Source organism: Neovison vison, chromosome 5 (genome assembly GCF_020171115.1).
Source record: "Neovison vison isolate M4711 chromosome 5, ASM_NN_V1, whole genome shotgun sequence".
Taxonomy (NCBI): Eukaryota; Metazoa; Chordata; class Mammalia; order Carnivora; family Mustelidae; genus Neogale; species Neogale vison.
Window position 1 is genome coordinate 46,569,684 of NC_058095.1, and position 12,937 is coordinate 46,582,620.

At 44.8% G+C, this 12,937-nt stretch overlaps 2 non-coding genes across 2 annotated transcripts; both read right to left on the reverse strand.

The window, feature by feature from the left end:
- Positions 1-4,684: 4,684 nt before the first annotated feature.
- LOC122908075 lies at positions 4,685-4,791 on the reverse strand. The gene has a single exon (XR_006384867.1). It is a non-coding gene; the product is annotated as a U6 spliceosomal RNA (small nuclear RNA).
- Positions 4,792-8,447: 3,656 nt separating this feature from the next.
- Positions 8,448-8,520, reverse strand: TRNAK-CUU. Its single transcript has one exon. It is a non-coding gene; the product is annotated as a tRNA-Lys (tRNA).
- Between the last annotated feature and the right edge of the window lie 4,417 nt (positions 8,521-12,937).

Genomic DNA, 12,937 nt, shown 5'->3' on the forward strand with positions numbered 1-12,937 from the left:
CACAGGGCACTTCAAAGATACTGGGGATGAATGTTCTAGTTCTCAAACTGAGTGATAGTTACACAAGTCCTTTATCATTCTTTGAAGCTGTACATGTACAGTTTACGCTACTTTGTTAAATATAAATATTTCATAATAAAAATTAATTGAAATACTAAAAAGTCTGAAAAACACTGTTAATAGTAACTCTGGTTTTAGGATGAGTGGATTTCTCTCTATTCCTGTCTGTTTCTCTCTCTCTGTCTTTTCTCTCCCCCTGTTTCTCTCTCTTGACTGCTGTATTTTTTCAGGATTTCTAAGACTATTACGTTTTTATAACAAAGTTAAAAAAAAAAAAGTCAAATGGATATTCAAACGAATCACCCCAGAATACTTTCACAAACCAAACAGGGAATAGTTTTGGATCATCCACTCTTCTTGATGCAGCCAGAAATCTCCTTCCATTAGCAGCCAAGGTTGAGGGTTAACTGAAACTCACCCTGATCAATCACGGATGTGGCTTGACTTTAGCTAAAGGTCTGATTAATTATACATGTATTCATAATAAACTGAGATGGTGCGTACTGAAACTCAGGACCGGCATGGTAAACAGGAACCAAGCACCCAGATTCACACCTGCCCAGTCTGTCCTGGACCTTTTGAGGATACACTGTTCCTTTCAACTCCCAATGCACGAACATGTTTGTTTCATTCACTGGAAACCTCTGAGGCTGAAGCCCATTTCTGCCTCATCCGTCTGGGAGTTTCTTGTGAAATCACGCCTCTCAGCACACTAGAAACCTCAGGGCAGGACCCATGTTGTTTCCTTTCTCTAAGTGAGCGGTTTCCATTATGTCCATCAACTAAGATCTCATTTATTACTTTTCCATGAGCCCAATGTTTTGAAAAATATTGTCTATCAAAAAATTCCAGCGACCAGGTAATAAATTGTTTATAGATTGAGCGGCTAAGCAGAGCTTCTCTACACAAGTGGCAAGAAGTTAAACTATTTCCACCGAAAGTAAAGGGACTTGGAACTGGAATTTGTCCACACAGACTTGCCTGAAGCAAATGTCTGATTTGCATGAGATATCCTAACTGACTGAAAACAGTTTAAGGATACCACTGTGCTGTTACACCTTCTTTCCTTCCTTCTTAGATCCTGTGTCTGGCGAGCCTAGGGTTAGAGAAACATTCCTTAGGACCAGCTTTCCCAGTTCCTGGTCTGTGCCCGGGAGAAGAGCTAAAGGGAAAAGAAGAGAGAGAGGATGTTGTAAAATGAGGTAAACCCCCAACAGGGTGGCTTCATGGTTTCTACTTTGTAGGTTCAACTCTGCTACAGATAGGCAACAAAACCAGGGTTCCAGCCTAGTTGTCCTGGATCCCGTGTCCTTGCTCTTGCCTTTACATGAGTGCCTTTAAAAATCCTCGCGCATGGAGCGCCTGGCTCGGTCCAGGAGCGTCCAGCTCTTTATCTTGGGGTTGTAAGTTCAAGTCCCTTGTTAGGTGTAGAGATTACTTAAGTAAAATATTCTAGGGGCACCTGGGTGGCTCAGTGGGTTAGAGCCTCTGCCTTCAGCTCAGGTCATGATCCTAGGATCCTGGGATCCAGCCCCTAGTGGGGCTCTCTGCTCAGCAGGGAGCCTGCTTCCTCCTCCTCTCTCTCTCTGCCTGCCTCTCTGCCTACTTTTGATCTCTGTCTGTCAAAAAATAAATAAATAAAATCTTTAAAAATAAAATAAAATATTTTAGGGGAACCCGGGTGGCTCAGTCAGTTGGGCATCAGACTCTTGGTTTTGGCTCCGGTGATGATCTCAAGGGTGTGGGATTGAGCCCCGTGTCAGGCTCTATGCTTAGCAGGAAGTGTGCTTGTCCTGCTTGTCCCTCTCCTTCTGCTTCTCCTCCCCTCCCCCACTCCCTGCCCCAGCTCACACGTGCACTCTCGCTCACTCTCTAATAAATAAATAGGATCTTTAAAAAAATAAAAATAAAAGGAAATATTGGGGCACTTCGGTGACTCAGTTGTTAAGCATCTGCCTTTGGCTCAGGTCATGTTTCCAGGTTCCTGGGATCCAGCCCAGCATCAGGCTCCCTGCTCAGTGGAAGCCTGCTTCTTCCCTCCCCCACCCCCACCCCCGCTTGTGTTCCCTCTCTCTCTGTCTCTCTCTCTATCAAATAAATAGATAACAATTTTAAAAAATAACAAAATGAAATATTTTGGGGACATCTAGCTAGCTCAGTCAGAGCATGTTGACTCTTGATCTCAGGGTTGCAAGCCCTATGTTAGGTGTAGAGATTACTTAAAAACAAAATCCTGGGCGCCTGGGTGGCTCAGTGGGTTAAGCCGCTGCCTTCGGCTCAGGTCATGATCTCAGGATCCTGGGATTGAGTCCCACATTGGGCTCTCTGCTCAGCAGGGAGCCTGCTTCCTCCTCTCTCTCTCTGCCTGCCTCTCTGCCTACTTGTGATCTCTCTCTGTCAAATAAATAAATAAAATCTTTAAAAAAAAAAAACCTAAAAAAAAATTACAGTAAAATACTTTTTTTTTAAAAAAGATTTTATTTATTTATTTGACAGACAGAGATCACAAGTAGGCAGAGAGGCAGACAGAGAGGGGGTGGGGAAGTTGGCTCCCCGCTGAGTAGAGAGCCCCATCCCAGGATCCTGAGATCATGACCTGAGCCGAAGGCAGAGGCTTAACCCACTGAGCCACCCAGATGCCCCAATAAGTACTTTTTAAAAGAGATTTTATTGTATTTATTTGACACAGAGAGAGAGAGCGCAAGCAGGGGAAACAGCAGGCAGAGGGAGAGGGAGAAGTAGGCTCCCCACTGAGCAGGGAGCCCAACCCAGAAATCCATTGGCATCATGAACCCAGCCAAAAGCAGATGCCTAACAACTGAGCTACCCAGGCACCCCTACAATAAAATCTTTTTTAAAAAATTTTTTAATTAAAAAAATAAATACAAATCCTAGGGGCACCAGGGTGGCTCAGTCTTTTAAGCATCTGCCTATGGCTTAAGTCATGATCCTGGGATCCTTGGTGGAGAGAGCCTGCCTCTTCTTCTCTCTCAGCTGTTCCCCCTGCTGTGTTCTCTCTCTCTGTCAAATAAATAAATAAAATCATCTTAAAAAAAAAAAATCCTAGTGTACCCATATGTATATCACAATTTGTTTTTTTACTTTTTAAAACTTTTTAAAAAATATTTTATTTATTTATGATTTGACAGAGAGAGAGCACAAGCAGGGGGAGTGGCAAGCAGAGGGAGAGGAAGAAGCAGGCTCCCTGGCCAAGCAAGTAGACAGATGTGGGGCTCAATCCCAGGACCCTTGGGATCATGACCCCAGCTGAAGGCAGATGCTTAACCAACTGAGCCACCCCACAATTTTTTCTTTTTTTTTTTTTTCTTTTTTTTTTAATATTTTATTTATTTGTCAGAGAGAGGGAGAGAGAGCGAGCACAGGCAGACAGAGAGGTAGGCAGAGGCAGAAGGAGACGAAGGCTCCCTGCCGAGCAAGGAGCCCGATGTGGGACTCGATCCCAGGACACTGGGATCATGACCCGAGCCGAAGGCAGCTGCTTAACCAACTGAGCCACCCAGGCGTCCCCCCACAATTTTTTCTTTAAGATTCATTTATTTACTTATTTACTTGAGTGAGAGCAGGGGACGGGCAGAGGGGGAGGGAGAGAGAGAATCTTCAATCAGACTCCTTGCTCAGTGCAGAGCCCAGCACAAGGCTCAATCCCGGGACCCTGAAATCATAATCTGAGCCAAAATCAAGAGTTAGATGCTCAACGAACTGAGCCACCCAGGCACCACTATCACAATTTATTTTATGCAGAGATGTAAAGACAACTCAGCTGAGAAAGGATAATCTTTCCAACAAATAGTGCTGAAACAACTGGATATTCGTAGGCAAAAATACATTCCCTTCCACATCCCATCCTGTATATAAAAATGAACTCAATCATGTAATTTAACCATTTAGGTCATATAACTAACTGTAAAGACAAAAACTACAAGGCTCCTAGGAGAACACAGAGAGAGAGAGAGGGTCACCTTTGTGACCCTGAGTTATGCAAAGTTCTCTTAGATACGCCACCAAAAGCAAAATTCAAAAAGCCAAATTGATCAATTGGAATTTTTTAAAAAAACAAACAAAAAAACAAAAACTCCTCTGCCTCTAGGAGGTAACCGTTAAAGGAATGAAAAGATGAGCCACAGACCGGGAGAAAAACATTTTGTATATCATGCATCTCATTACGGACTTGTATCCAAAATACGTAAAGAACTCTCAAAACTCAGTATCAAGAGCACAAATAACCCTCTCCCCCCAAAATGGGTAAAAAAATGTAAACAGACATTTAAAGATATTATTTATTTATTTGACAGAGATCACAAGTAGGCAGAGAGGCAGGCAAAGAGAGAGGGAAACAGGCTCCCCACTGAGCAGAGAGCCTGATGTGGGGCTCCATCCCAGGACCCTGGGATCATGACCTGAGCCGAAGGCAGAGGCTTTAACCCACTGAGTCACCCAGGCGCCCCTATGTTTAACTTTTTAAGAAGCTGCCAAACTGTTTTCTTTTTTTTCCCCTGGAGCTCAATAAAAACTTTTAATTATACGTCAGAGACTTTGTTCAGTGCAAGAGTGAACGTCCACTGTTCATGTTCACGAGTCCACTTTATCAAATGTCAATTACATAAAAAATACAGAACGTTTCACGAATTTGTGTCTCACCTTCATTTGGGAACCTTGCTAATCTCTTCTGTATCATTCCAATTTTAATACATGTGCAGCTGACGCAAGCACTGCCAAGCCGTTTTCTGAAGTGGTTTTAACATTTGACCTGTGAAATGTCTGTTTAGGGGTGCCTGGCTGGCGCTACATTTGTCTCTCTGTGCAGCAGGAAGCCTGCTACCCCCCTCTTTCTGCCTGCCTCTCTGCCTACTTGTGATCTCTCTGTCAAAAAAATAAATAAAATCTTAAAAAAAAAAAGTTAAACATATCCCAATCCCTGGTATTTACCCAAGAAAAAGGAAAGCATATGTACATAAAATAACTTCTCCACAAACATTCACAGCGGCTTTATTTGTAATAGCCCCAAACCTGAAAGGACCTAAATGTCCATCAACAGGTAGATGATAAACCAAGTGTAACATATCCATAAGATGAAGAATATTACTCAGCAATGAAAAAGAGTACACTATTGATCACTTTACAACTGAAACTCAAAATCAGAATGCTGAATGAAAGAAACCAGACAGAAAAGAATACATACTATATGATTCTATTTACATAAAAGTTTAGAAAATACAAACTAATCTATAGTAATAGAAAGCAAGTCAGCAGTTGGAAGAGGTGATTAGGAGAGAAAGGGCTCAGGAAATACCAGGGGATGGTGGATATGTTCACTACTTTATTTTTAAAAAAATTTTTAAGTAGGCATGGAGCTTAAAATGATGACCCTGAGATCAAGACCTGAGTGGAGATCAAGAGTCAGTCATTCAGGGGTGCCTGGGTGGCTCAGTGCGTTAAAGTCTCTTCCTTTGGCTCTGGTCATGATCCCAGAGTCCTGGGATGGAGTCCGGCATCGGGCTCTCTGCTCAGCAGGGAGCCTGCTTCCCTCCCCTCTCTCTGCCTGTTTGTAATCTCTGTCTGTCAAGTAAATAAATAAAAACATTATTTTTAAAAAAAAGTCAGTTGTTCAATCTACTGAGCCACCCAGGTGCCCCAATATTTTTAAAGTAAGCTCTATGCCCAACATGGGGCTCAAACACTCTGCCCCAAGATCAAGAGTTGCATATTCTATCAACTGAGCTGGCCAAGTGCCCCAATATTCACTCCTTTGACAGTATTGATGGTTTAATGGGAGAAGACATATATTAAAACATGAAACTGTACACTTTACATTCAATATGTGCCATTAATTATGTGTCAGTTATACCTTGATAATGCTGCTTTAGAAACCCCAATACTGTGGAGGGAGTGGTGAATTGGAAAATAACCATTTTCCATCATTGTAGTAAAGATGGGTTCAAGCAAGAATCAATAGTTGTGAGGCGCCTGGGTGGCTCAGGCCGTGATCTCAGGGTCCTGGGATTGAGCCCCATGTTGGGGTCCCTGATCTGCCAGGAGTCTGCTTCTCCCTCTCCCTCTGCCTCTCCCCCTATTCTCCTGCTCATGCTCTCTCTCCCCAAACCCTCTCTCTCTCAAATAAATAAATAAAATCTTAAAAAAAAAAAAAAAAGGACGAATAGTTGTTAAATCTGAGGGTGGGGGAAGTCTGATGAGGAAAGGGATATTTACATTATCTTTTTTTTTTAAAGATTTTATTTATTTATTTGACAGACAGAGATCACAAGTAGGCAGAGAGGCAGGCAGAGAGAGGAGGAGGGGAAGCAGGCTCCTTGCTCAGCAGGGAGCTGGATGCGGGGCTCAATCCCAGGACCCTGGGATCATGATCTGAGCTGAAGGCAGAGGCTTTAACCCAATGAGCCACCCAGGCGTCCCATATTTACATTATCTTAAAGTGTCTCCCTGTCAGTTGCTTATTAATTATAAGGAGAAAAATAGTAACTATACAGTGGGAAAATTGAACAAAATTTTGGGTGGTCAAAATTATCATCAGTCATGGACAGGTAGACATCTTGTTCCTCTAAATGCAATACCTTGAAGAGGACAGAGTAATTTTTATAGTTTTCTGGCCACCATGTATAACCTGATTTAAGATGGAAGAAAAAGGGGCGCCTGGGTGGCTCAGTGGGTTAAGCCGCTGCCTTCGGCTCAGGTCATGATCTCAGGGTCCTGGGATCGAGCCCCACATCAGGCTCTCTGCTCAGCAGGGAGCCTGCTTCCCTCTCTCTCTCTCTCTCTGCCTGCCTCTCCATCTACTTGTGATTTCTCTCTGTCAAATAAATAAATAAAATCTTAAAAAAAAAAAAAGATGGAAGAAAAAGCAGACAAAGCCAAATTAAGAAACATTTGTAACATAACTGGCCTGGACCCTCAGAAATGTCAGTGTAGGGGCACTTGGGTAACTCGGTCGGCTTACATCTGCCTTGGGCTCAGGTCATGATCAGGATCCTGGGATTGAGCCTCATAGGTGGGCTCCTTGTTAAGCAGGGAGTCTGCATCTTTCTCTTCCTCTGTTCTCCCCCCACCTCCCCCATGCCCCCCCCCTCAGATAAATAAACAAAATCTCTCTCTCTCTCTTTTTTAAAGATTTTATTTATTTATTTGACAGACAGAGACCACAAGTAGGCAGAGAGGCAGGCAGAGAGAGAGGAGGAGGAAGCAGGCTCCCCGCTGAGCAGAGAACCCGATATGGGGCTCTATCCCACACGACCCGAGCCGAAAGCAGAGGTTTTAACCCACTGAGCCACCCAGACACCCCACAAAATCTCTTTTTTAAAAAAATGTCAGTATTATGAAAGACAAAGGAAGGCTAAGAGAGAAACTGTTAAAGGAAAATAGGAGACATGACAAACAAAATACACGATCCTGGACTGAATCTGATAAAGTAAGGGAAAAACCCCAAAAGACATTATTGGGACAATTGGACAATTGAAAAACTTGTAATATGGACTATATGCTTTATATTAATGTTAAACTTCTTGAATTTCATCATTGTACTAATAGTGGTTATGTGTGTGAATATCCCTGTTCTTAGGAAATATACATGGGGCAGCAGCTCTTTCTGCCCATTGGTCCTGTCCCTGTGCTTTAATAAAACCATCTTTCAGGGCGCCTGGGTGGCTCAGTGGGTTGAGCCGCTGCCTTCGGCTCAGGTCATGATCTCAGGGTCCTGGGATTGAGCCCCGCATCGGGCTCTCTGCTCAGCAGGGAGCCTGCTTCCTCCTCTCTCTCTCTGCCTTCCTCTCTGCCTACTTGTGATCTCTCTCTGTCAAATAAATAAATAAAATCTTTAAAAAAAAAAACCACCTTTCTGCACACACACACACACACACAGAGAGAGAAATATGCATGGAAATGTGAAGTGGTAAAGGAACATAATGTATGTAATTGACTTTCATATGTTTATAAGATAAATAATGGAATGATAGAACAAAGTGGCAAAATGCTAAAAGTTGGTGTCTCTGTGGGTATATTGGAGTTCTTTGTATTATTTTTGTAAGTTCTCTGTAAGTTCATTTATTTATTTATTTTTTAAAGATTTTTATTTATTTATTTGACAGAGAGAGATCACAAGTAGGCAGAGAGGCAGGCAGAAAGAGAGGAGGAAGTGGGCTCCCTGCTGAGCAGAGAGCCCGATGCGGGGACTCAATCCCAGGACCGCAGGATCACGACCCGAGCTGAAGACAAAGGCTTAACCCACTGAGCCACCCAGGTGCCCCAGTTCTCTGTAAGTTTAAATTATTTTAAATGAAAGCTTTAAAAAATCTCCAGGCTAATGACATCAGAGTCTCTGGGAATATCACTGAGGCACTGGGATTTTATTTGTACCACACCCAATGTGGGGTTCAAACCCACAGCCCTGAGATCAAGAGTCACATGCCCTACCGACTGAGCCAACCAGGTGCCCCAAGCCATGGAATTTCATTTATTTATTTTTTAAATTAATTAATTTTTTAAAAGATTTTATTCATTTATTTGACAGACAGAGATCACAAGCAGCAGAAAGGCAGGCAGAGAGAGAGGAGGAAGCAGGCTCCCCGCTGAGCAGAGAGCCCAATGCCCGGCTCAATCTGAGGACCCTGGGGTCATGACCTGAGCCGAAGGCAGAGGCTTTAACCCACTGAGCCACCCAGGCGTCCCATGCCATGGGATTTTACAAAACTTTTAGGGCCAGGGTGCCATATTTGGCGAATAACAGTACAATATGTGCAGTTAAATTTGAATTTCAGATAAACAACAGGTTAAAAATTAAAGATTTTATTTATGGGGACTCCTGGATGGCTCAGTTGGTTAAGCTGCTGCCTTCGGCTCTGGTCATGATCCCAGTCTCCTGGGATAGAGTCCCACATCAGGCTCCCTGCTCAGTGGGGAGCCTGCTTCTCTCTCTGCCTCTGCCTGCCACTCTGCTTGCTTGTGTGCTCTGGATCTCTCTGACAAATAAATAAATAAATAGGTTTTATTTATGAGAAAGAGAGAATGAGAGAAGGAGGGGCAAGGCAGGGGAGGGGTAAGGGAGGGGGACAAGCAGACTTTGCTGAGCTTGGAGTCTGACAACAGGAGTGGAGGACTGGGTCCAGATCATGACTTGAGTCAGATTCTTAACTGACTGAGCCACCCAGATGCCCCTAAAAACATTTAGTATATACCATGCAGTATTTTCTGCCTGACTAGCAAGGTCTGTCCTGGAATACAACTCATTTTGATATCTGTATTCTGCTGGTCTTTGTGGAATATTGGAGAAATATCTTGTTTATCTGTCTTCTGTGTACAAAATCATCTCAGTTCTTACTCTGGCAGAGAGAAGGGGACTGAGATAAATATAAGTAGGCATTAAATGGCTAGAGTTCATGGCTATGAACAGAAATGTTTCATGAATCTAGGACCTTCTGTAATAATAACAATAATAGTTAATATTTTTTAGGGTATATTAGGTATATTCGAGCCAACCTCTATGGGTGCCCCCCATGATCACTGCTTCCTGGTATTCACAGCCTTACACACTCCCTCCCACATCATACCAGGGCTGGTCTATGTGACCAGTAGCATAAAGCTGAAGGATTGTATGTCATTTGTGAATTTCACTTAGACTTTCTTTTCTTTCTCTCTTCTTTCTTTCTCTTCTTTCTTTCTTTCTTTCTTTCTTCTTTCTTGACAGAGAGAGATACAGTGACAGAGGGAACACAAGCGGAGGGAGCAGGAGAGGGAAAACCAGGCTTCCCACTGAGCAGGGGCTCCATCTTAGGACTTTGAGATCATGACCGTTGCTGAAGGCAGACGCCCAGTCACTGAGTCACCCACGCACCCCTCACTTAGACTCGTCTTAGGTGCATGACTTTGCTCCAAGGGAAGAAGCGTGGAGAGATCCACATGGTGAGGAACTGAAGCCTTCAGCCTATAGTCGGTGGGAAAGAGCTTCGAAGATGGTGATCTACAGCCCCAGGCTTCTGAGATTGCAACTCCACTGACAGCTGACTTCAGCTTCCTGAAGACCCTGAGCTAGAAGCACCCCGCTAAGCCCCTGCCAGATTCCCAGACTTAGAAAACGGTGTGAGATAGGGAATGTTCTGTTGCTTTGCACTGCTGAAGTTCCGAGTGATTTCTTACCCACCTAGAGGACAGTAATGTATCAAGATATGACGAAACACAATGTATCTGCTCAATGTACTTGTTTCCCAAACCAATTCTGTCTTTATCTGAGACAGAGAGAGAGAGAGAGAGAGAGAGAAAGCCTGACCACAAACATGGCGAGGGGCAGAAGGATAAGGAGAGGGGGAAGCAGAGTCCACGCTGACCAGGGACCCTGATTCAGGGCTCTATCCTAGGACCCTGAGATCATGACCTGAGCCAAAGGCAGCAGATTAACCGACTGAGCACACAGGCACCCCCCCCCCAAGTCAATTATTTGAGGTAGGAACTTTATACTCCCGTTTTACAGCAATGGGAACCACAGCAGGGGAAGAGCGGGTTGCTCTAAATCACCCACCCAGCTAGTAGCATCAGCGGGTCAGTCTACAGGGCCCTCACCCCGACAGGGAATTTCATAAGCCTTCCCCTTGCTAGGTGAGGGGCAGAGTCAGCCTGGGTTGTTGTTGTTTTGTTTGGTTGGTTTTAATTTGAGAGAGTGCATGGGCCTGAGCCAAGCGGGAGTAGGGGGAGGGGCAGAGGCAAGGGAGAAGCAGACTCCCTGGTAAGCAGGTAGCTTGGCCCTTGGGGTTCTGTGCCAGGACCCAGAGATCAGGACCTGAACCTAGGGCAGACACTTAGCTGCTTAACTAAAAGCCACCGAGTCTCCTGGCCTGGCTTTGTTTTTTCGTCTGCCTGCTCACCATAGAGTAAGATGGAGGAGATCATTCTAGAGAAAACCACCCGCCAACACTGGCAGGATGCCTTCATGTTAACAAGATATTAATACCACACTTACCTATGAGGTAAGGAGGACTGATTCTGGTTTTCTTTTGTGGGGGGTGGGAGGGGGAAGAGGAAGTTCTTTCTTTGTTCTTTAAGTGGGCTCCATACCAATGTGGGGCTTGAACTTACTACCCTGAGATCAAGCATGGCAGGGCTTTCCCCAGATTGTGTTTTCTTTTTTTTTTTTTTAATATATTTTTTAAAATTTTTATTTATTTATTTGACAGAGATCACAAGTAGGCAGAGAGGCAGGCAGAGAGAGAGGAGGAAGCAGGCTCCCCGCTGAGCAGAGAGCCCGATGCGGGGGGCTTGCGGGGCTTGCGGGGCTCGATCCCAGGACCCCGAGATCATGACCCGAGCCGAAGGCAGAGGCTCAATCCACTGAGCCACCCAGGCGCCCCCAGATTGTGTTTTCTTATCTCCAATTCTGAGATGGGCAAACTACAAGCTCAGAGTGGATCAGGGTTCTGCCCAAGTCCAAACCTCACCCGGGAGAGGCTGGTGGGCGGAGCTGGGGGTTTGAATCCTCCTCTTCCGCCCCAGAGGCTAATCTCCTTAAAGAAAAGTGTGGTTGCTGAGGTTGCAGGAGACCCTCCCCCACCCACCGCAGGCCTGAGTATGTGGTGGGGGGCCTCACTGGGGACCCTGGAAGCTGTCTCCCTGCAGGGAAAGTGAAGGGGAAGCCCTCCCTTGGCACTCCCCACCTCTGTCCCCTAGGAGACACTGCTAGGGGACAGAGAAGGGGTCAGGAAGGCCGTTTTCCCTGGGAGGCCCTGCCCTTTGGCCTTTCACCCTAAATGCTCCATGAGCTCTTGCCTCTCTGGAAGTGAGAGCCCCTGCGGCCACTGCTCCCCGTTCTAACACGGTTCCACAGTTCTCTTCCCATGGATTAGGTCACGATTCCTAAGGGCTGAGCTCTTTTCTTGACGAACCAAAGCAGACAAAATACGGTCTTTGAAAACAGCAAGAAGGATTGGGGTTAGAGCTGAGAGGGGACTTCCAAACTGATTCCGTATAGCAGATGGCCAAGAGAAGTTGTAAATAGTATCTTCCGTGTTTTTAATGGGGAGTTTTATTTATTTTATTTTTTTAAGATTTTATTTATTATTTGACAGACAGAGATCATACATAGGCAGAGAGGCAGGCAGAGAGAGAGAGGAAACAGGTTCGGCACTGAGCAGAAAGCCCGATGGATGCGGGGCTTGATTCCCAGACCCCAGGATCATCACCTGAGCCGAAGGCAGAGGCTTTAACCCACTGAGCAACCCAAGTGCCCCTATTTCTTTATTTTAATTCTTTATTTTATTTATTTATTTATTTATTTAAAGATTTTATTTATTTATTTGACAGAGAGAAATCACAAGTAGACGGAGAGGCAGGCAGAGAGAGAGAGGGGGAAGCAGGCTCCCTGCTGAGCAGAGAGCCCGATGCGGGACTCGATCCCAGGACCCTGAGATCATGACCTGAGCCGAAGGCAGTGGCCTAACCCACTGAGCCACCCAGGCGCCCTTAATTCTTTATTTTAATTGATGTATTATATTTGCTGGAGGGATGTAGCATTGTGATTTGACAACTGTATACATTACAAAATGCAGACCACCATACATGTAGTTACCATCCCGTCACCTAAGAAGTTAGCACAATCCTCCTAACTAAATATATTCTTTCTTGAAGATCCCCCTGAAGAGTGTTTATCTTGGCCTGAGGGGTACTGAGGCTGGATGTGGGCAAAAATGTTTGAGACCAGGACTGGGTTAGCTGGAGGTGACCCTTCTAGGAATCAGGACAGACCCGATGACTCAGCAAAGTTTGTCCCTTTGTCTCCTCTGCAGGAGAAGAAGTATAAATCTGCCACCTGGTGTAGGAGAGCTGGGAGAGGGATGTCTGCCTTCTGAGTCAGCCGGGGAGCTTG